This window comes from Trichechus manatus, unplaced genomic scaffold (genome assembly GCF_000243295.1).
Source record: "Trichechus manatus latirostris isolate Lorelei unplaced genomic scaffold, TriManLat1.0 scaffold00080, whole genome shotgun sequence".
Classification (NCBI taxonomy): Eukaryota; Metazoa; Chordata; class Mammalia; order Sirenia; family Trichechidae; genus Trichechus; species Trichechus manatus.
The window spans coordinates 1,662,928-1,685,166 of record NW_004444016.1 but is presented as its reverse complement, the minus strand read 5'-3'; the positions used below and the strand labels follow the sequence as shown (position 1 = coordinate 1,685,166).

At 38.5% G+C, this 22,239-nt stretch overlaps 1 long non-coding RNA gene across 2 annotated transcripts in view; it reads left to right on the top strand.

Moving 5' to 3' along the window:
• Window positions 1–10,353: 10,353 nt before the first annotated feature.
• Window positions 10,354–22,239, top strand: part of LOC111821374 (uncharacterized) — an 18,127-nt gene continuing 6,241 nt past the window's right edge. Inside the window, exons 1-4 of one of the 2 annotated variants that reach the window (XR_002824801.1) lie at window positions 10,354–10,616; window positions 16,308–16,430; window positions 17,244–17,354; window positions 19,093–20,266. This is a non-coding gene — a long non-coding RNA (uncharacterized LOC111821374). Of the gene's footprint in view, window positions 10,617–16,307; window positions 16,431–17,243; window positions 17,355–19,092; window positions 20,267–22,239 lie in introns of those variants that run through there. The other variant, XR_002824800.1, reaches the window with a different exon arrangement.

Sequence of the window (22,239 nt, the reverse complement as noted above, 5' to 3'; positions counted from 1 at the left end):
TTTTCAATTGCCTCATATGCATGCGAAAGCTGGATGATGAATAAGAAAGACCAAAGAAGAATTGATGCTTTTGAATTGTGATGTTGGCGAAGAATATTGAATATAGCATGGACTGCCAAAAGAATGAACAAATCTGTTTCGGAAGAAGTACAACCAGAATGCTTCTTAGAAGCAAGGATGGAGAGATCAGGTCTCACATACTTTGGGCATGTTATCAGGAGGGATCAGTCCCTGGAGAACACGTCATGCTTGGTAGAGTAGAGGGTCAGTGGAAAAGAGGAAGACCTTCTACAAGATGGATTGACACAGTGGCTGCAACAATGGGCTCAAGCATAACAACGATTGTGAGGATGGTGCAGGACTGGGCAGTGTTTTGTTCTGTTGTACATAGGGTCACTATCAGTCGGAACTGACTCGACGTTACCTAACTAAACAACAACATCTGAACCCCATCCTTGGAATCCCTAATTATGACAAGCTTTTTGCTCTATGTATACATGAAAGGAGTGGAAATACGCTAGGAGTTCTGACTCAAACATGGAAGTCAAAGGAGACCTATTGGTTATTATAGCCTCAAGCTTGACTCAGTGGCTCAAGCCTATCCTCTCTGTTTACGAGTGGTAGCTGCCACTACTAAATTAGTAGAGATGGCTGCAGACATAGTGATGGGGAATGAGTAGGAAGTTCTTATCCCTCATTCCATAGAAGCCTTACTTAACTCTGCCTTAACCCAGCAACTGTCTACCAGCTGACTTTCCACCTATGAGATCCTTTTACTTTCTTCACTTCATCTGCACATTCACAGATGCCACTATCTTAACCCTCTAGTTTTCTTCCCTTATCCCATGCAGGTGAACTGCATCATGAATGCCTAGGATACCCCTCTCATGAACTCCAATCTCATTCTCTATACTCCCCTAGCAAACTATAGGGCTGGGTATGCTATTACTACTGATACTGAAATATTGGAACAGCACTCTCTACTGGAGGTTAGCTCTGCACAAGAAGCAGAATAGCTCTAAGCCATGCATGCCAGCTAGCTCAGAACTTCACTGTTAACATATGTACAGATTCTAGATGTGTTTTTGGCACGGTTCATGACTTTGTGACGTTACGGAAACAACAAGGATTCTTAAGCTTATCTGGGCATAAGATAAATAACTGGACTTAACTTAGTCACTTGCTGGAGGCTCTTCTTTTGCTTAAAGAAATAGCTATCATTAAGGTTGAAGCCCACACTGCTAAACAAAGTATTGAACATAAAGGGAATGCATTAGCAGATAAAGTTGCAAAGGCTGCAGCCAGTTCAGATATGGTGATCCCTGCCACTCCTGAAGAATTAAAAACAAAGCAAAATCTCATTCCTTTCACTGAAAGGGAATAATGGGAAGCTCAAGGATGTTGTCTAAATCAGGAATCAGGCTTTTGGGTCGGACCTAACCGAAAATCAGTATTGCCTCAAAATTTAACAGCTCCCGTGGTCTGTACTCTACATTCCCTAAGCCATTTTACAGTGGACAAAATTATTCAGATAATGGAGGAACATTGGTGGGAAAGTTCTGCCTTATTGCTAAACAAGTTTATGCTTCATACACAACTTGCCACAAACATAATGCAGAGAAGCTGTTAAAGGTTTCCCCTGGACAATTTCCCCCACCTATTGGACTGATGGATTTCATTCAACTCCCTCCCTCTATGTCATATAAGTATGTTTTAGTCCTTATTTATGTGTTGTATTCACAATGACCTGAAGCTTATCCCTGTCGAAGGGCAAATGCCACTTTTGTTGCAAAAAAATTTTTTGGAAGACATCATTCCTTCTTGGGGTACCACCACTGCTCTGCACAGAGATCAGGGAACACATTTCACCAGACAAGTAATCAAAGAAGTTTGCTGAGTACTTCTAATTACTCAACATCTGCACATCCCATGTCACCTTCAATCATCTGGATTGATTGAAAGAAAAATGGTATTATAAAACAATAGTTAGCTGAATTAACTGAAAATTTACATCTATCATGGCCTAAGGTACTGCCTCTAATTTTACTCAATCTTAGATCCACTCCTTTTGGAAAACATAAATTAACTCTCATGAAATTGTGACTGGACAACCCTTACTTTTAAGTCACATCACTTACACTGATCCTTGATTAATTATTGCTGATATTCTGAACTATTATGAAGGTTTAATGACATATTCTCAAGCTTATATCTCACAGGTGGAACAAAGTTTTGCCAAAAAAAAGGATCAGTGCAATCTTGAAAAGACCTTCTATTGGCACCAGGAGACCTAGTACATTGGAAAAACTTCAAACTGAAACACTCTCTGGAACCTCACTGGAAATGGCTGTACCAAGTCCTGCTTACCAACCAGGCACAGTAAAATGTGAAGGAGTAAAACCCTGGGTACACGTTCCCCAACTCAAAAGAGCTCCACCAAACCCTTGGACAAGTGAAGTTGCTGGTGAACTTTGACTTTGCCTCCTCTGAGGACGTACCAAAGCAGACGATGTCTAATATGTAGACAGCTATCCAAACATCATTGGATCAAGATTCTATCTAAACAAACTTTCTTTTTCTTTTCCTTTTCCTTTCCCTTTCTTCTGACCTTGATGAAAGTAACCTCCTTTTCCCTGTATTTTTCTCTAATAATTCCTTATATTCACCCTTGGAGAAGCAATGTTTTTATTCAATGGTCTCATTTATTTGCACAAACATTAAATCAAATTGCTGGATCTGTGGCTTTATGCCCAAGTCCAACTCCTTTGGACTTGATGGGTCTTCCCCCTGCAAGGGAAAGATTAGGTCTCTCTTGCTAAGTTTATACTTGAGGAAAGACAGGAACCTATCATACTAAATTTATCCATAACACTAAATAATCCTTATTTGTGGCCCATAAATCATACCTTGAATGAACCTGGTCATGGATATACTTTCTCTCTCAGCTACACCATACAAATGGCCAGAGAAACTGCTAAAAAAAATGCTCCCAGAAACAGAACCACCAGACGATTTGGTACTGTCTGGCAGTTGTGGGATGGATTTGTATGGTTAACCCCAGGATACAGTTCCTTAAGCACTATTACCCCTCTTTGTTGGGAACAATGTAACCATTCCAAACAAGAGCTTCCTAATAGAGTCCGTCAAATGGTATGGTTACCTCCAACTGCTTGCCACCACATTATTTCCTTATGTGAGTTTGATTGGTATGGTACCAACCAGTCTCATTGGCCTGGCGTGTTCTTGGTACCTCCCAATGGTACGTAATGGGTTTGTGACTCAAACTTTTGGCCTTGGCTCCCTGGATGGCTAGGAAGATGTCTTATAGGGTTTGCGTGGGTTAAGGACCATGTCATGTGTACCTCTTCCCTTGGAGCCCAATGGATTCGTTCTGTTTTTCATTGGTATGACCATTTGGCTGCTTTATTCATACTGTCTGTTGGGTTAGAACATGTTATAGCACACACTGAAACTCTAAATAAATTAACTCAATTGGCCTTGAATGACAGTTCTAACAATATTTTGCCTCTAAACACTGAAATGACCCAAATGAGGAAGATTATCCTTTAAAACTGAATGGCTTTAGATATCCTCACTGCCACCCACGGAGGAACTTGTGCTATAACTAAAACTGAGTTCTGTACTTACATCGCTGATGAATTTAGTAATGTTACCCACCACACATCACACATGAAGAATGTAATTAACCAAATGTCAGATTTTACGCCCAGTTTAGGTGAGTTATTCCAACAACGGCTTTCAAGTTGGGGAGTCTGGAAGAAATCTCTATTTATCATTGTCTGCATAGTTATTGTCTTAGGCTGAGTTCTCTAGAGGAGCAAAACCGGTGAAGTATACATATAAACATATGTATAGAGAGATTTATTTCAAGGAAATGGCTCATGCAATTGTGGAGGCTGGAAAGTCCCAAATCTGTGGGTCAGGCAGCAGGCTGTTGGCTTACAGGGTTGTGAGAGTTGGTGAATTCAAAATCTGTAGGTCAGGCAGCAGGCTGCTAGCTCACCTCCCAAGAACTGAGATCAGAGGATGACGAGATGGATGCAGTATTGAGAGAGAGAGAGAGCTTTGACAGAAAATCCATATATATTGGATGCAGGCACACACCCCAGGAAACTTCCCTTTGGCTGCTCACATCAGATCACAAAATGGAGGATGATTACACAACATCTGCCAAACCACTGAGAATCATGGCCTAGTAAAGTTGACACATAACTTTAACCATCACAGTCCACCCCTTCACCACTTGGCACCTGTACACATCTCCTTAAACTGTACATAATCTCTAAATAAAGACAATTGTAAAGTCATACTTGCATCTAACATGGTACAACTAACATGTGTACAATCAAAAACACACCAGCCCTGTTTACATCTTATATTTTACAATAAGTAATGGATTAAATGAGGGAACAAAACAAAGATATTTGCTATACATGTACACTTATAACAAAACAGGAAGAAATGCTCATAAAAATTACAGTCCTCATTTCTGCAACTAATCACCTGGTTGTAGCTGGTATTTAGAACTACCTTCTTGGACCACTCTTTCCATATTCCCTTTACCCTCAGCTAGCACCTCAGCTGGTCAGGGTTCTTTTCCTGGTGGGGTGTCTTAGTACTGCTATAACAGAAATACAAAAGTGGATAGCTTTAACAGAAATTTATTCTCTCACAGTTTAGGAGGCTAGAAGTCCAAATTCAGAGTGCCAGCTCCAGGGGAAGGCTTTCACTCTCTATTGGCTCTGGGGGAAGGTCCTTCTCAACAATCTTCCCCGGTTAAGGAGCTTCTCAGTGCAGGGACCCCGGGTCCAAAGGACGTGCTGTTCTCCAAGTTCTTGTTTCTTGGTGGTATGAGGTTCCCCTGACTCTCTGTTCGCGTCTCTCTTTTATATCTCAAAAGAGATTGACTTAAGACAAAATCTAACCTTGTAGATTGAGTTCTGCCTCATTAAAGTAACTGCCTCTAATTCTGCCTTATTAACATCATAGAGGCAGGATTTACAACCTACAGGAAAATCACATCAGATGACAAAATGGTGGACAATCACACAATATTGGGAATCATGGCCTAGCCAAGTTGACACACATTTTTGGGGGACATGATTCAATCCATAACATGGGGTAAACCAAACTTTCATTCCTGAAGTGTCTGGGCCATTAGTAGTCATGTCAGAATTGGATTGCTGTAGTTTTTCCATTGACTTTAATCACAGAGTATGGTAGTACTAAGAGACACCCTAAGGGATCTCCTGTATTCCAGACACACTCTTCTTTAACCACCATTATGTAATATCAATCCTATTTCCCCTTGGTAATCAGGATCAGTCACACCAGCCAATATGGTAACTCCCTTCTTTGCCTGTTGATCCAGAGGCATGAGGAGCCCAAAGTGGCCAGGTGGCATTCTTAATTTCCAGTTCAAAGGAATCAGTGTTGTGTCTCCAGGTGGGAGTATTTTTCCCTTTGTAACTAAGGCCTCTAGGCCCATAGAGCAGAAAGCAAAATTTTTGTGAGTGGGTAATTAGGGGTAACAGTGAATGGTACCACTTCCATTTCCACCCCTTGATTCCTGGACATGTGAATCCTGGCTATGAGAGAAAAAGCACCATACACTGGATGCTGGTTTAGAGCATATGAAGCCTCCTGGAGGACATTGCCCCAACGCTGTAAGGAATTGCCACCTAGCTGGCACCATAATTGTGTCTTTAGAAGGCCATTCCATCTTTATATCAAGCCAGCTGTTTCAGAATGATGGGGACCATGGTAAGACCAGTGAATTCCATGAGCATGGGCCCACTGCCGTACTTCGTTTGCTGTGAAGTGAATTCTTTGATCCAAGGCAATGCTGTGTGGGGTACTATGATGGTGGATAAGGCATCTGTAAGTCCATGTATGGTAGTTTTGGCAGAAGCATTGCATACAATGGCAACTGTTACTATTGGAAGTCTATGCAGAAGAAACACTCACCAAGCGTAATGTGATCATAGATCTCATTTTAAATAATGATCAGAACGGCAGAGTGTTGTTGCTAGGTGCCCTAGAGTCGGTTCTGACTTATAGTGACCTATGCACAATAAGACGAAACACTGCCCGGTCCTGTGCCATCCTCAAAACAGTTGCTATGTTTGAGCCCCTTGTTGCAGCCACAGTGTCAATCCATCTCATCGAGGGTCTTCCTTTTTTTCACTGACCCTCTACCTTACCAAGCATGATGTCCTTCTCCAGGGACATCATGTCCAAAGTACATGAGAAAGTGTCACCAACTTCACTTCCAAGGAGCACTCTGGCTGTACTTCTTCCATGACAGACTTGTTCATTCTTCTGGCAATCCATGGTATATTCAGTATTCTTCACCAACATCATAATTCTAAGGCATCAATTCTTCTTCAGTCTTCCTCATTCATTGTCCAGTTTTCACATGCATATGAAGCGATTGAAAATACCATGGCTTGGGTCAGGCGCACCTTAGTCCTCAAAGTGACATCTTTGCTTTTTAACACTTTAAAGAGGTCTTTTGCAACAGATTTGCCCAATGCAATACATCGTTTGATTTCTTGACTGCTGCTTCTATGGATGTTGATTGTGGATCCAAGTAAAATGAAGTCCTTTACAATACTTCAATATTTTCTCCGTTTATTATGATATTGCTTATTGGTCCAGTTGTGAGGATTTTTGTTTTATGTTGAGGTGTAATTCACACTGAAGGCTGTAGTCTTTGATCTTCATCAGTAAGTGCTTCAAGTCGTCTTCACTTTCAGCAAGCAAGGTTGTGTCATCTGCATATCGCAGGTTGTTATTGAGTCTTCCTCCAATCCTGATGTCGCGTTCTTCTTCATACAGTCCAGCTTCTCAGATTATTTGCTCGGTGTACAGACTAAGTATGGTGAAAGGATACAGCCCTGATGCACACCTTTCCCGACTTTCAGCCATGCAGTATTCCCTCTTTTGGTTCGAATGACTGCCTCATGGTCTATATACAGGTTCCTCATGAGCACAATTAAATGTTCTGGAATTCCCATTCTTCTCAATGTTATCCGTAATTTGTTATGATCCACACAGTTGAATGCCTTTGCATAGTCAATAAAACACAGGTAAACATCTTTCTGGCACTCTCTGCTTTCAGCTGAGATCTATTGACATTAGCAATGATATCCCTCGTTCCATGTCCTCTTCTGAATCCGGTTTGAATTTCTGGCAGTTCCCTGTCAGTGTACAGCTGCAACCATTTTTGAATGATCTTCAGCAACATTTTACTTGTGTGTGATATTAGTGATATTGTTCAATAATTTCTGCATTCTGTTGGGTCACCTTTCTTTGGAATGGGCGCAAATATGGATCTCTTCCAGCCCGTTGGCTGGGTTGATGTCTTCCAAATTTTTTGGCATAGAAGAGTGAGCACCTCCAGCGCTGTATCTGTTTGTTGAAATATCTCAATTGGTATTCCATCAGTTCCTGGAGCTTTGTTTTTCACCAGTGCCTTCAGGGAAGCTTGGACTTCTTCTTTTAATACCATCGGTTCTTGATCATATGTGACCTCCTGAAATAGTTGAAAGTTGACCAATTGTTTTTGGTACAGTTACTTTGTGTATTCCTTCCACCTTTTGATGCTTCCTGTTTTGTTCAATAGTTTGCCCATGGAATCCTTCAAAATTGCAACTGGAGGCTTGACTTTTTTCTTCAGTTCTTTCAGCTTAAGAAATGCCAAGCGTGTTCTTCCCTTTTGGTTTTCTAACTCCAGGTCTTTGCACATTTTATTATACTTTACTTTGTCTTTTTGAGCCACCCTTTGAAATCTTCTGTTCAGCTCTTTCACATCATTTCTTCCATTCACTTTAGCTACTCTACATTCAAGAGCAAGTGTCAGAGTCTCTTCTGACATCCATTTTGGTCTTTTCTTTCCTGTCTTTTTAATGATCTTTTACTTTCTTCATGTATGATATCCTTGATGTCATCCCACAACTCATCTGGTCATTAGTATTCAATGCATCAAATCTATTTTTGAGATGGTCTCCAACTTCAGGCAGAATGTACTCAAGGTCATATTTTGGTTCTTGTGGACTTGTCTTAATTTTCTTCAGCTCCAGGTTAAACTTGCATGTGAGCAATTGATGGTCTGTTCCACAGTCTGCCCTTGGCCTTGTTCTGACCGATGTTATTGAGCTTCTCCATTGTCTCTTCCCACAGATATAGTCGATTTGATTCCTGTGTTTTCTGTCTGGTAAGGTCCACGTGTATCATCACAGTTTGTTGTTGAAAAAAAGTATTTGCAATGATTAAGTTGTTGGTCTTGCAAAATTCTATCATGCAGTCTCCAGTATAGTCTCTCACCAAGGCCATATTTTCCAACTACAGATCCTTCTTTGTTTCTATGGTAAATATATTCTGTTACACTAATTTCTGGTGTTTTTCTGCACATTTAGGTTTTTAACACTTGTGAAATGTCAGTCCCTCTATTTAGTCTGGAAGGAGACAATGCAAATACAGGGCACAAAATTTATCCACCGAATAAAGTAATAGGAACTAGGGGCTTCTCTTGTGGGTATAGAAGAGAAGGCTTTGGGAGCTCTGAAGTTAGCAGAAGGGTTCTAGGTGAAGAGTGGGCTCAAGGGAGAAGGACAGCCAGAGAGGGAAGGCCTTGGGGATTTTAAAATACAGATGTCTAATTTTTAATTCAGGGGGTTGCCCAGTCTGCTCTGTGCCATGTTGTAATACTCCCGAGTAGTGCAAACCTTTGCCTGCTACACACAGTGATGCTTCTGTTAGTGGGATTTTGCTGAAGATGAGGAAGCAGGGGCAGTGTTGGACTTCCTGTTAAAACATGGTACTCTGACCTCTCCTGTCTGGAACCCCATTGCTATGGAGTGAATTGTGTTCCTCCAAAATATGTGTTGGAATCCTAACCCCTATACCTGTGCATGTAGTCCTATTTGGAAATAGGGTTTTCTTTGTTATGTTAATTAGACCATACCTAAGTATGGCAGGTTCTAAATTCAATCACTTCTGAGTTATAAAAAAGAAGCCATGGTGGTGCACTGGTTTAGCATTCGGCTGCTAATTGAGAGGTCAGCAGTTCAAATCCACCAGCCACTCCATAGGACAAAGATGTGGCAGTCTGCTTCTGTAAAGATTACAGCCTTGGACACCCTATGGGCAGTTCTACTCTGTCCTACAAGGTCACTATGATTTAGAATCGACTCAACGGCAATGAGAATGGGAGTTATAAAAAGCGCAGAATGGACACAGAGACACTTATGGGGGAAGACAGAGGCCATGTAAGGATTGCTATAAGCCAAGGAACCAAGGAACATCTGGGGCTACCAACAAGGAAGGATTCAATAAGGCTGAGACTTTGATTTGGACTTTTAGCCTCCAGAACTGTGAGGGATTAAATTTCTGTTCTTTAAAGCCACACACTTGTGGTATTTGTGTTACAACAGCCCTAGGTAACTAAGATACCCATTAATTTGACAATTAAAGAATAAGTAATGCCAGAACACCAAGGGTAAAGAGAATGGGAGACGAGACATCAGCCTAGAAAGGATTTCAAAAGAGTCTTTGGAGAACGAAAGGCAGATGGAGGAGTTGTACTGATATGTCAAAGCAAAGGAAGCTACAAGCTAAGTGCCTGTAGAGGGGGAGACTGATGAGAAACAGGTCAACAGAGTTCCTGTGGAACTCTGGATGCAGTGAAAACCAATTTTAAATTTTCAGGAATTTAATGTTAAATACAGCCATTATTAAAAGCTATTAAAAATTATATAAACTTACAATTACATACATTAAAAACAAAGGTTACAGTATTAACAACTCATCACTTCTTAATTATTTTACTACGTTTACTGTTATCTCTGCTCTGGGTTATTCACATCTATTGTTTCTGTGTGGTTTCCACCAAGATGGGTAGCTCTGAGGTCACCCATTTCACAGACATTTCTTGAGTAGCATACTTATGTATGCCATGCATGTGATGATATTGGGAAACAGCCAAAGGGGTGTGTAGATATTTATCAAATGTTCACCCAAATGAATACATAATTAGCAATTGTGATAACTGCAGTGAAGGTAAAGTACACGATACACAGGACCTAAAACAGTTCTTTTGTGGTGGTAGGGGGAGGGAGTGGTTCAGGTAAGAGTTGAAAGTGACAATTGAGCTGAGATGTAAAATTTTTAAGTAGGAGTTAGTGGGGGAGTGGGGTTGAAGAGGCCCTGCTGGCTTCTTGGTTAAGACCTCAGCTGTTAACCAGAAGGTCACAGCTGCTCCTTGAAAACCCTACCGGGCAGTTCTACCCTGTCCTATAGGGTCGCTGTGAGTCAGAATTGACTCAACGGCAAGGGTTTTGGTTGTTGTTTTTTTTTAATCCTAGGTGCTGGGGCGCATTCCTGAATGCAATTACAGGTCTTGACTAATCTCATCTATCCAAATTCTGTAGCACTGAATTCTTTTTGTCCTATTGACGTCATTTGCTAAAAAGTTACTTTCATTTCTCTAAGTACATAGATTTTTTTTTTCATGCACCTTTTAAATCGCTGAGAGAGCAAGTTTTAACATCCTCGAGAATCTTCAAGAATGCATCCACAAAAACAGCAAACAGGTAAGTAACTTCTCTGGTCGAATTTCACATTTTTTTGTGTTTTAATCCTCCAAGAATTTGTGTTTGTTCAGTTTTGTTTTGTCCAGGGGAGACATCCCCAGTATTACTTGTATAAATCTTATCTTCATTAGTAACAGCAATCAAGTATTGTCTCTCCTGAGAGTTTTTGAGCTTGTAGAATCTCAGACTCCATAAACAGTTGAGACTATTATTAATTAATTGATTTATTAATTGATTAATGTAATAAGATGTTGATTGGTTGGTTGGTTTAACTGATTAATTAATGGTTGATTATTTACAGTCCCTGCTAGGATTTTTAAGTCTGAAAGTCCTAAACTTTAAACAAGCTCGAGCCTTTAATAGTTTTAATTAGTATTTTAGGACTTTTAAAAAATATTAAGATAATATTTGTTTAAACCTGTTAGAACTCTACAACTGCTCCTCCTGCCTTCCCAAGTACAGTTTCTCTTTTTGTTTCTCAGAGACACTTCCTCTTTCTGTTTTATTGGCAGAAGTTCTGCTTTCTGCCCTTCAGAGACAGACCCTCTTTCTGTAAACTTGATTCTGAACTGCTAAGCCTTCAAAACTAGATGACTAATGATTTAGGAAATAATATTGGAGTTATTATTCCCTCTCCTTGAGCATACAGAATGTGACCCAGCTGGAGCTGGGCTCACAAGGGCTCACAAGGACTCTCAAGGACACATTAACTGGGCCCTGAGGTATAAAGACAATAGCTAAGATAATCTTGGAAAATATCTTTTAGGGAAACTTTCACATAAATCCCATCAAACAGAACACAAAAGACTTTCCACTCTTATCTTTTTCTATTAGCGTTTAGTGAATATGAATTTGTTGGACCAATGAAGACCCTCTTGACTTTTGTTACTGAAACCCATACCAATGACTGTTAAGAAAGATGATTTAAAATGTAAGGTTACAATTTCTAGCCAATCAGTGAAAAGATGACGATTTCAATGATTCTACCCATTTTGTGATGTTGATATATACTGATGATTCTGTAACCTTCTTTGGACTCGGGCAAACATGGCTGTGGCAGCATGCTTGTCCATTTTCCCATTCTTGCCTATTCTGTAATATTCTTTGGACTTGGGCAGACATGGCTGTGGCAGCATGCTTGTCCGTTTTCCCATTCTTGCCTATTCTGTGATATTCTTTGGACTTGGGCAGACATGGCTGTGGCAGCATGTTTGTCCGTTTTCCCACTTTTGTCCTTTTGAATATATGCCAAATAAAACTTTCTTTTTACTTTACTAAACTTTGTGATATTTTCCCCCTACAACACTGAAAACTAAGTTTTCAAAACTAAAGTTTTCAAGGCTAAGGTATTTAGGGTTATTGTTCTGTCCTGTTTTTGAGTATACTTAGTTGATAACTATTCTAAATGCTGCTGATTGAGTGTGTTTGGAAATAATTTAAAACTTTAGTAATCACTTTGAGAAAATGAGTTTCCACCTAATCTTCTGCTTCTTGGTACTTACAACTATTAAAAGGAACTGTTGTAGGGTAAAAACATCACAAAGTATAGTAAAGCAAAAAGAAAGTTTTATTCAGCTTATATTCAAAAAGGCAAGCGGGAAACAGACAAGCATGCTGCTAGAGCCGTGTCTGCCTGAATCCAAAGAACGTTACAGAATCATCAGTATATATTAACATTGCAAATGGGTAAAATCACTGAAATCTTCACCTTTTCACAGATAGGCTAAAAACTGTTAAGTCGCTGTGATCTACATTTTGAATTGTCTTTCTTAATGTTTGGTACAGGTGTCAGTAACAACAGTGAGGAGGGTCTTCATTGGTCTAACAAATCTCACTATTCACTAAAGACTACAAAAAAAAAGATAAGAGTGGAAAGTCTGTGGGTCTTTTGTGCGTTTTATGATTTGTTTATGTGAAAGATTCCCTAAAAGATGTTTTCCAAGGTTGTCCTAGCTATTGTCTTTATACCTCAGGGCCCAGTTGTTACCCAGTTGGGGTCCGTGCCCCAGAGCAGTTGAGCCGATGAAATGTACTCCAAGTCAGAAAGCGAGAGAAAGTTTATTAGGAGGTGACACTAACCAGAAGTCCGACAGCAACATTAGCTGTCTTCATGGAGTCCCAAAAGGCACTTTCTACATCAGAGCTAATATATCATTTTGGCAAGGATTACCTAGTGTCTTCAGACATGTAGCCCACAGATGCTCACATGAGTGTACATCACAAAACAACCACAAGAAACTATTAAACTAAAGATAGGCATGCCGGACATCTGGACTCTAATCTTTATGTTTGTAACAGGCAAAAATACTTACATAAAAATCTCTTGGCTAGTGGAACTGGCCTGCCAAGTTTACTCTGACCGAGATAAGGATCAAGAAAGAAAGTTGCAGACCAAAAGTGCCAGGCAGCTGCTGTCTTGCAGGCTGAAGGGCATCCCCAAAGAGAACAAAGAAAAGGAGGGAGACCAAGGCCGCAAGAGCTGAGAAGGCCCCACACCCCTTTGGAAAGAGGCTAGTGCAGCTGGTGTGATTAAAAAAGGACATTGAAAGTGAGAGTGTACAAAATATCAAGCAAAAAAAAAAAAAACTTATAGGTTACTTAGAGTATCATTATGGCATTAGTTATGTCAAGCTCTCAATGGCCCATTTTGAGAAGGAGAAAACATGCTGCGAGGTGTTGGGGTCACACAGTTGGTGTGTCCTTGTGAGTCCTTGTGGGTTCTTGTGAGTTCAGCTCCAGCTGGGTCACAATCTAGGACAAGGAATAATGTCTCCAATATTATCTCCTAAATCAGAACCTAGGTATTAGAAAAAAAAAAGATTATTATAAATTAAAAAACAAACAGAAGGAACAATTTACACAAAAAGTCTTACAAATACAACCAGATAAACTCATGGCTTTGCAACTCCAACAACTTCAAATACAACCCAACAATCTTTTAGACTGCAAATTTATTGTTTGTGTTTATTGTAAAAACTAGGTCATCTTAGAAAAAATGTTTTGAGTTAAAAAAAAAAAGAGAGAATAGGAACAAATTCAACTCTCTACTGCCCACAGGAGGCCAGCAACCACCAGCATAAACAACCTCCAGAGAATTAACAGAGACTTCTCCTTTAATAACATTAAAACTATAAAAAGGAGAGTCATTAATTAGAAACAACTCCATCTACCCTCCAAACACTCATGGTTTCTCAAAACAGTTTCATAGGTAGCCCAAGCTCTTTAATCTACCATGAAAATGAGGAAATAAATGATTCAAATTAAATTACCATCTACAGTTTAAAGAAAAATTTATAAAATTTAAGAAGAATAGGAAGTTGTTTTCTGTATACAGACCTTTGTTCTCCTTTTTTTTCAAAACTCAGCCCACCATGTTGCTTATTGGTAAATATCTGTTTATCAATAAATGTCTGTAGTTCTTTGTTTTCCAGATTTGCCTTAAATAATTTCATGAAATTTATATTGTACTTCTTGATTCTCAACAAATAATAGTATTAATTTATATAATTCTTGTCTTATGTCTAAGTTTGATCTTGTCTTAAAAGCCATGCATTGGGACTATGGTAGCTACACAATAGTCTATATAAAAGTGCACAGAAGAAGATAAATTGTTTGTTTGGTACAACCAAGCCTTTAACTTATTCCAAAACCATCTCTTTACAAAACCTCTCTTTACCAGATTCTATAAAACATGCAAAAGAGAAGGTAACAGTTTTCTACCTCTAGATAGTATTGAATTTAAGTTATGATGTTTCCAGTTGGTTTGATGATAAATAAGCACTTGTCAAATTATAAGTTCTCTGTTTTCAAAAAATGAAAAAAATAAATTCACTTTGCTAATTAAAAAAAGTTTAACTTTTACTTTTCTAACAATGAACAGCTAGAAGAAAATTTTTAAAAAGAAATTTATTTAAAATGCCTAAAGTTCTTATTTATTACAACAAAAGGTTTAGTAGGTAAATTTGAAAAAAATCTTAAGCACTGTCAATGTCAAATAGCATGTAAAACAAAGAATTGAATTTCTCATAATTAAAATAACAAAATCTTCCTTAGTTACTAAGTTAAGGGGTTAATTTTCTTCTTTATACAATCTGCTTCAAAGAAGAGTTCATCTTCATTAAATTAAGGTTCCTAATAAAGTCTCATAGTTTTTAGGGGACTAAGGCTTTTACCTTTAAAATTTTTGCTTTAAATAATTTAAGTATTGTTTCTCAATAATCTGCGATAAACTTCCGACAACTTTAAAACTTCATAAAAAGCTTAAAGGATTTATTTAAAATGTTATGAATTTTATGAAACATGTTGTCAAATCGAGAAAAATACCAAATTTTCTTTAAATTAGAATTTATATGTTAGTAATATATGCCTAATACTAGATTGCAAACACATAATATTAGGTCATAATTTTATTATTTTAATTGCTAACTTAGTTGCAACTTTATTTTTTTCAGTCTAGCATCATCAAAGTCAATGGCTTGACTGGAGAATTCAGATCATTTACCCATGAATTTTTTTTACTACTATTCAGATATTTAGAGACTTGATAATCTTGGTATATTCTTTTTATATCCTGACTATATAGTATTATATCTCAAGATAATTATGTATTATATCTGAAGCTCTTTTGAAAATAAGGTTAATCATTATATTTAGAGATACTTTTGTCTGAAGTTTTTAAAACTGACTTTATTTGGCTTTGCATAATCTTTTTAATTAATTTCTACCAGGCTTTTCACTTTTAAGAATTATTATTATTATAAGTTAATTATGTCCGTATTAAGTTTTGTCATCTGCAGATAAGTTTTTACTTTGCTGAATTGCTGAAAACGTTTGACCAAAATATCTCAACAAAAAGGTGAAATCTTTTGCACTCATGAGAAGGATTGTGACTATACTGAATCACAATTTCCAGAACTCTAATGTAGAAGCTGAGCATTCACAGACTGTGGCTGATCCAGAATAGCATGAAATGAAAATTATCTACATGGGACTAAGTAAACTAAAAAAATATTTAAATCGAACTAGATGAAGTTTACTTACATTAATTTCTTTGCTCTTCTATTTGCTTCATTCACTATATTGCTTTTAGTTGCTTTACTCCAAAAACTTCAAGTTATTCCATGTTTTGATATGTTTTTCCCATGTAAATGATAGAAGTTAATGCTGCCTAGTGCATTTGCGTATTGTTAATTGAACAGATAAACTACCTTATTTGTCTTATACTCCATGATGACAGTTATACCTATTGCTAAAAATTTCTAGATGATTTAGATGTTTCAGCTATGAGCTGTTAAAATACTTGAGATTTCCTTTTTGTTATCAAACCTTCTTTTTTACCATTATCAAATAGCAATTTTAGCATAAATCCCGTTTTGACTTTTTTTCTCTTGTAAACTCAGACCTCTTTTTATAAACATCACTTTTAGAGACAATTTTATTTGTTAGAATTATGATGTTAATGGTCGTTGTCATCATAACAGACACTGTTAAATGTTACATAAATTTACCACTCGTGTTCTGGCCTCAAGAACGAACATGCTGCCCATGAAAAAGATACGGCATAGAGAAACCATCCAGGTCAGTGGTGACCTTGATGAATCCCCATTTGAGGGACTGAAACAACAAGTCAGCCTTTTGTGCTTCTGATCCATTGTACCTGACACTGTCACCTCTTTCTCTCCCCCTTTTGAGGCCCACCAGAGTGTCTCCCTCTAAAGCATGGTGAAGCTAGAGAAACCTTGCAGAAGTGAGTTACTCCTTTGTAAGCGACATGAGGCCAGCCTGGCCAGAAGAGGAGAACTACACTATGTCAAGGTAAAAGGGAAACACTCAGTGGTGCTTGGTCACAAATGCAGTGTGGTATCTGAGGTCTTAAATGTTTGACAATTCAAGCAGTCACTAAAGTAAACAATATTAGCAAGAGTGTCCATATGAAAGAGACTACTCAATTCATCAGTGATCAAAAGATGCTCCATGAGATCTTTGAACAAAAGGAGGAAAACGTCTCAGGAAAAGACAACTTTCAGTGTAGTCAGTGAGACAGAGGCATAATATGTTGACCATGCTATCTAATAATAATCTGAATTCTAGACTAATAGCTATGTTTTTTGAGAAAAACATGCTTTTCCTCAGTGGTCAAAACCAGAATGTGAAACCATATGCCTTGAGGGATCTTAACCAAGTGACCATCTGCACTCCTCAAAATACGCATACTCAGAAAGAGTGCTGTCTGGGTGCTGTTGCCAACAAGGTATTTTTGCAAGATAAACAAAGAAAATACATGTAAGCATCTTGTGACCATGATGTAAGCATCCTGTGAAACTATCTGTAATCGTTAACTATACTATCAGTAATCAGTAACCAATCAGAGTGTGATTATTACAGTATTCATTGATTTGCCCTCCCTATGGTTTGGTTCCTCTTTTTACCCCATAAGAATACTTGTATAACAAAACTGCACCAGGACTACCTTGTTCCATTTTCTATGGGCTATGTAGTTCTCCAATTGCAATTGTTTTAAACCCTTAATAAACCTCTGTTTTAACTTGAAACAGTGTTCAAGTTTTTCTCTACAACACATTACACTGATGACATAATGTTAACTGCTGGAGATGTTCTCTGTTACAGGAGAATCTAGACACCCTAATCATCCACCTATGGGGAGAGAATCGGCCGTGAATCCCCACAAGTTGCAGGGGCTGGGAACATCGGTAAAACTCCTAGGGGTCGTCTGGTCAGGTAAGACCCGTGTGTTGCCTGAAGTCATAGTCGATAAGATACAAGCTTACCTCACCCCAGGATGCCAAAGGAAGTGCAAGTCTTCGTGGGTCTTTTGGGGGTATTGGAGTGTATTTTATTCACAACTTGGCCCAGTGCTTGAGACCACTCTATCAACTGGTAAAAAAGGGTGCCTCTTGGGATTGAAGTAATGAACAGCAGCAAGCTTTAGAGAAAGCAAAGGTGTTGGTTGCACAAGTGAAAGCACTGGGCACAACATGGGGGAGGATTACCCTTCAGGTTAGACACGAGCAGCACCGAGGATGGCTTTGGCTGGGCCTTGTAGCAAGATCAGGATGGAGCTAAAGTCTCCCTAGGTCTTTGGCCTCAACTGTGGATGGGGGCAGAAAATCTACACAGTCCTGTGGAGAAGCAATTGTTAGTGGCCTATGATGCTCTCTGCCAGGTAGAGCCATCAACAGCTGTCACCCTTAGCACAGCTATGTCCATAAATGAATGGGTTAACAGGCTGTTTTCCAAGCCATCATCAGCTATTGCCCAGACAGCTACTCTCACCAAATGGCATGCATAACAGCAACAGTGCAATGTGCTTTCTGCCAGTCCATTGTCCCAAGAGTTACAGGCTGTACTTGGTCCAGTGACGTATCAAGATGACACCACAGCACAGGCCAGTGCACCACCACAGCCACCTCCTCTCTCCTCCAAGAGAGGGGAAGGCTTATCGCTAGTAGATGCCTGGTACACAGATGACTTTAGCTGAGGTATGCCACAACTGTGGATGGTGGTGGCTGTACACAAGCCTCTACTGATACCATTTGGTTTGAAACTGGCTCAGGGCAAAGCAGTTGGTGGGCCTAATTAAGGGCTGTATGGAAGGTCATCACTCATGAACCCTGGCCCTTAACCCTGTGTACAGACAGTTGGGTGGTAGCTTGTGGGCTATGTGGATAGGCCAAGGGCACAAAGAGCAATGGACAATAATGGGTAAACTCCTGTGTGGGGAAAGCCTTGTGGCAGGACATCTGGGATTGCCTCCAAACCTCAGATGCTGACCTCAATAGGATACCTATTTTGATAGGTACCTAGAGGCCTCCAAAAGACATGAAGATAGCAAGATTGCTTCCCTGTAGGATACAATTTCTAAACTGACCAAACAAAGTAAGAAACTAGGTCTCTAGCTGGCAGAATGAATTAGGTTAAAAAAAAAAAAAGAAACCAAAGTTTCAACCTAAGATAATAAACCTTGATAAATGAGCCTGGATCCCTCCTACTGGGATGCTGGTTTGGGGTTCATGTTTAAAAAATAATATAAGCTGGATATACTTGAAGTAATTTAGAATTTCATTGATCACTTTGGGAAAATAAGTTCCAACTTGCATCGTATTTTTTGAAAACTTTTGTTTAATGCTCAGTTTCAGTCAAATGGTCTGAAAAAAATCTCTCCATCTGAGACCCTGATAAATTAATTAGTTTATCTATTACATTTTTCTAAGTCAATATTACCAAAGAATTGCTGTATACATTTTAAGAAACTGAGTTGCTTGTGTTATGTGGTATTGTTTAAGCCTGGTTTTTGAGGTGGGCTCATACACTGGTGAGTTTAAGTGGTTTTTCTATTTCATTTTGTTCTGAGGGATTGCCTCTAGTCTCATTTTGTGTCTGAGTTCCTGTCTTGTTTCAGGAAGCTGTGACTGGCAACGTAGTATTTTAAGTCTTAATTTTTTTTTTCTCTTTCAAGAAAAACTCCTTCTTGTGCCTGTTTTATGAGTTGGACTTTCAGCAGCTACACTGAGAAAACTTGATATAGTCTATTTGGAAGAAGCACCAAAAAGGACAAATTATTCTAAATTGCTTCTTTAAAGGATTCTCTAAAGCATGCTAAAGACAGGGTTATAAAAATTTCCTACCACCGGATGATATTATTGAATTAGATTATAATATCCCTTCAAAGAACTTACTCTGATCAGTTTATGATAAATAAGCACTTATACAAATTAGTCCTAATATTTCCAGGAATTAATGGTAATAAATTTGTTCTGATAAAGATTTTTATGTTAATGTTAACCTTGAAAGCAAAATCTTTCTAAGTAACTTAAGCTAGATATTATATGAAATGTGTTTTATTTAAAGAAAGGGAGTAATTTTTATTAGTGAAAAGGAAAGACATTAAACTGCTTACCAAGAGAATAATAAAAATTAGAAGGAATATAATTTAGCTATATCTTTCCTCTTTTAAATTATCTGGGCCAACTTAAACATGTGTAAGTGAATTTAGATTAACTGATTCTTTCTTAATAATAAGCCTGTAAGACCCACAATACTCCAGAGAAGGTTTAAAACAAAACAAAACACAACAAAAAACCCCTCCCAAACAGGTGAAAATCTTTTTAAGACAAAATAAAATTAGCTAAATAATGTAGACATTAATGAGGTCTAAAATAAGTAAAATGCTGTCTCAGTAAAGTGGAAAAATCTAAGGCTAGATTGAGAAAATACAAGAAATGTAAAAATTTGAATGGAAATATAGACTATTTAGACAAACTTCAACCATGATTTCTAAGATTTCTGGGCAACTTACTGATGCAGATTGAGTTAATGGATATTTATTATAATTGAAGTTCATAGGCTCTTACCTTTTATGCCACAGAGAAAAGATACATATTTATGAGTCTGGTAAAAAGTGTATTCATTTTTGCCACTTGAAGGGTTGTGCTATAAGAAATAAGAGAATTTTTAAGAACTTTAATGTTAAATAGTGTATAAAACAAAGAATTAGTGTTCTTCCTGTTGAGATAACGAAATTTTCTTTGATTACTGGGTTGAAGGTGTCCTGGTGGCTCAGTGTTTAAGAGCCTGGCTGCTAACCAAATGCTCGGCAGTTCAAATCCACCAGTTGCTCCTTGGAAACCCTATGGGACAGTTCTACTCCATCCGATAGTGCTGCTATGAGTTGGAATCGACTTGATGGCAACGGGTTTTGTTTTGTTTTTTGGTATTGTGTTGAAAAGTTAATTTTATTCTTTCTGCAATCTGCCTCGAAGGCAAGGGTTTGACAGAATAAATTCCTGAGTCAAAAACCAAGCTGCATGACTTTAGAAAGTGCTAAGGTTTTTACCTTTAAGATCTTTAGTTAAATAATTCAAGTATTGTTCCTCAGTGACCTATGATAAACTCTTGATAACTTTCAACCTTCGTGGAAAGCCACAAAAGATTTGTTCCATTTTATAAAAGGAAAAATGCTAAAATTAAAAAAAAAAAGATTTATTTAATATGTTTTGAGTTACGTGAAACCTGTTGACAAATCAAGAGAAGTGCCAAATCTTCTTTAGGTTAAAATTTATATGTCAGTGATGTTTGCCTGATATTAAGCAACAAGTGCATAATATTATGTCATAATTTTATTATTTTTAAATTACCAACTTGGTCTCAACTTGATTTCTTTTGAATCTAGCATCATCAAAGCCAATTTATTAAATTTTATTCTTTTACTGTGCTTTAGGTGAAAGTTTACAGCTCAAATTAATTTCTTATACAAAAATTTATACATGTATTGTTATGTGACATAAGTTGCAATCCCCACAATGTGACAGCACACTCCCCTTTTTCACCCCAGGTTTCCTGTGTCCCTCTAACCAGCTCCTGGCCCTTCCTACCTTCTCATTCTGCCTCCAGACAGGAGCCACCCATTTGGTCTCATGTATCTGCTTGAACCAAGAAGCACACTCCTCACAAGTATTATTTTATGTTTTATAGTCTGAAGAGTGGGCTTCGGGAACGTTTTTAGTTCTGGGTTAACAGAGCATCTGAGGGCGATGGCTTCGAGGGTTCCTCCAGTTTCTGTCAGACCATTAAGTCTAGTCGTTTTTACATGAACTTGAGTTCTGCTCCACATTTTTCTCCTGTTCCATCAGGGACTGTCTGTTGTGTTCCCTGTCAGGGTGATCATTGGTGGTAGCCGGGCATCATCTAGTTCTTCTGGTCTCAGGCTGATGGAATCTCTGGCTTATGTGGCCTTTTTGTCTCTTGGGCTAATATTTTCCTTGTGTCTTTGGTGTTCTTCATTCGCCTTTGCTCCAGGTGGGTTGGGACCAATTGATGCATTTTAGATGGCCGCTCACTAGCTTTTAAGACCCCAGACACCACTCACCAAAGTGGGATGCAGAACATTTCCTTTAAAAACTTTTTGATGCCAATTGACCTAGACTCCAGCCCCTGCTACTCTGTCCCTTGAAGTGCTTGGTTGTGTCCAGGAAACTTCTTCCAGTTTAGTCTGTTGTGCTGACTTCCCCTGTATTGTGTGTTGTCCTTCCCTTCACCCAAGATGATTCTTCTCTACTATCTAGTTAGTGAATTCCCCTCGCCCTCCCTCCCCACCCTCATAACTATCAAATAATGTTTTCTTCTGTGTTTTAAACCTTTTCTTGAGTTCTTATAATAGTGGTCTCATTCACCTCTATAAATGGAAAAACATGCCTTGCTCATAGATAGGAAGACTTAACATTGTGAAAATGTCAATTCTACCCAAAGCAATCTACAGATACAATGCAATCCCGATCCATATTCCAATGGCATTTTTTAATGAGATGGAGAAACAAATCACCAACTTCATATGGAAAGGGAAGAGGCCTCGGATAAGTAAAGCATTACTGAAGAAGAACAACAAAATGGGAGGCCTCACACTACCTGATTTTAGATGCTGTTATACTACCATGGTAGTCAAAACAGCCTGGTACTGGTACAACAACAGATACATAGACCAATGGAACAAAGTTGAGAATCCAGATGTAGATTCATCCACCTATGAGCAGCTGATATTTGACAAAGGCCCAAAGTCCATTAATTGGGGAAAAGACAGTCTCTTTAACAAATGGTGCTGGCATAACTG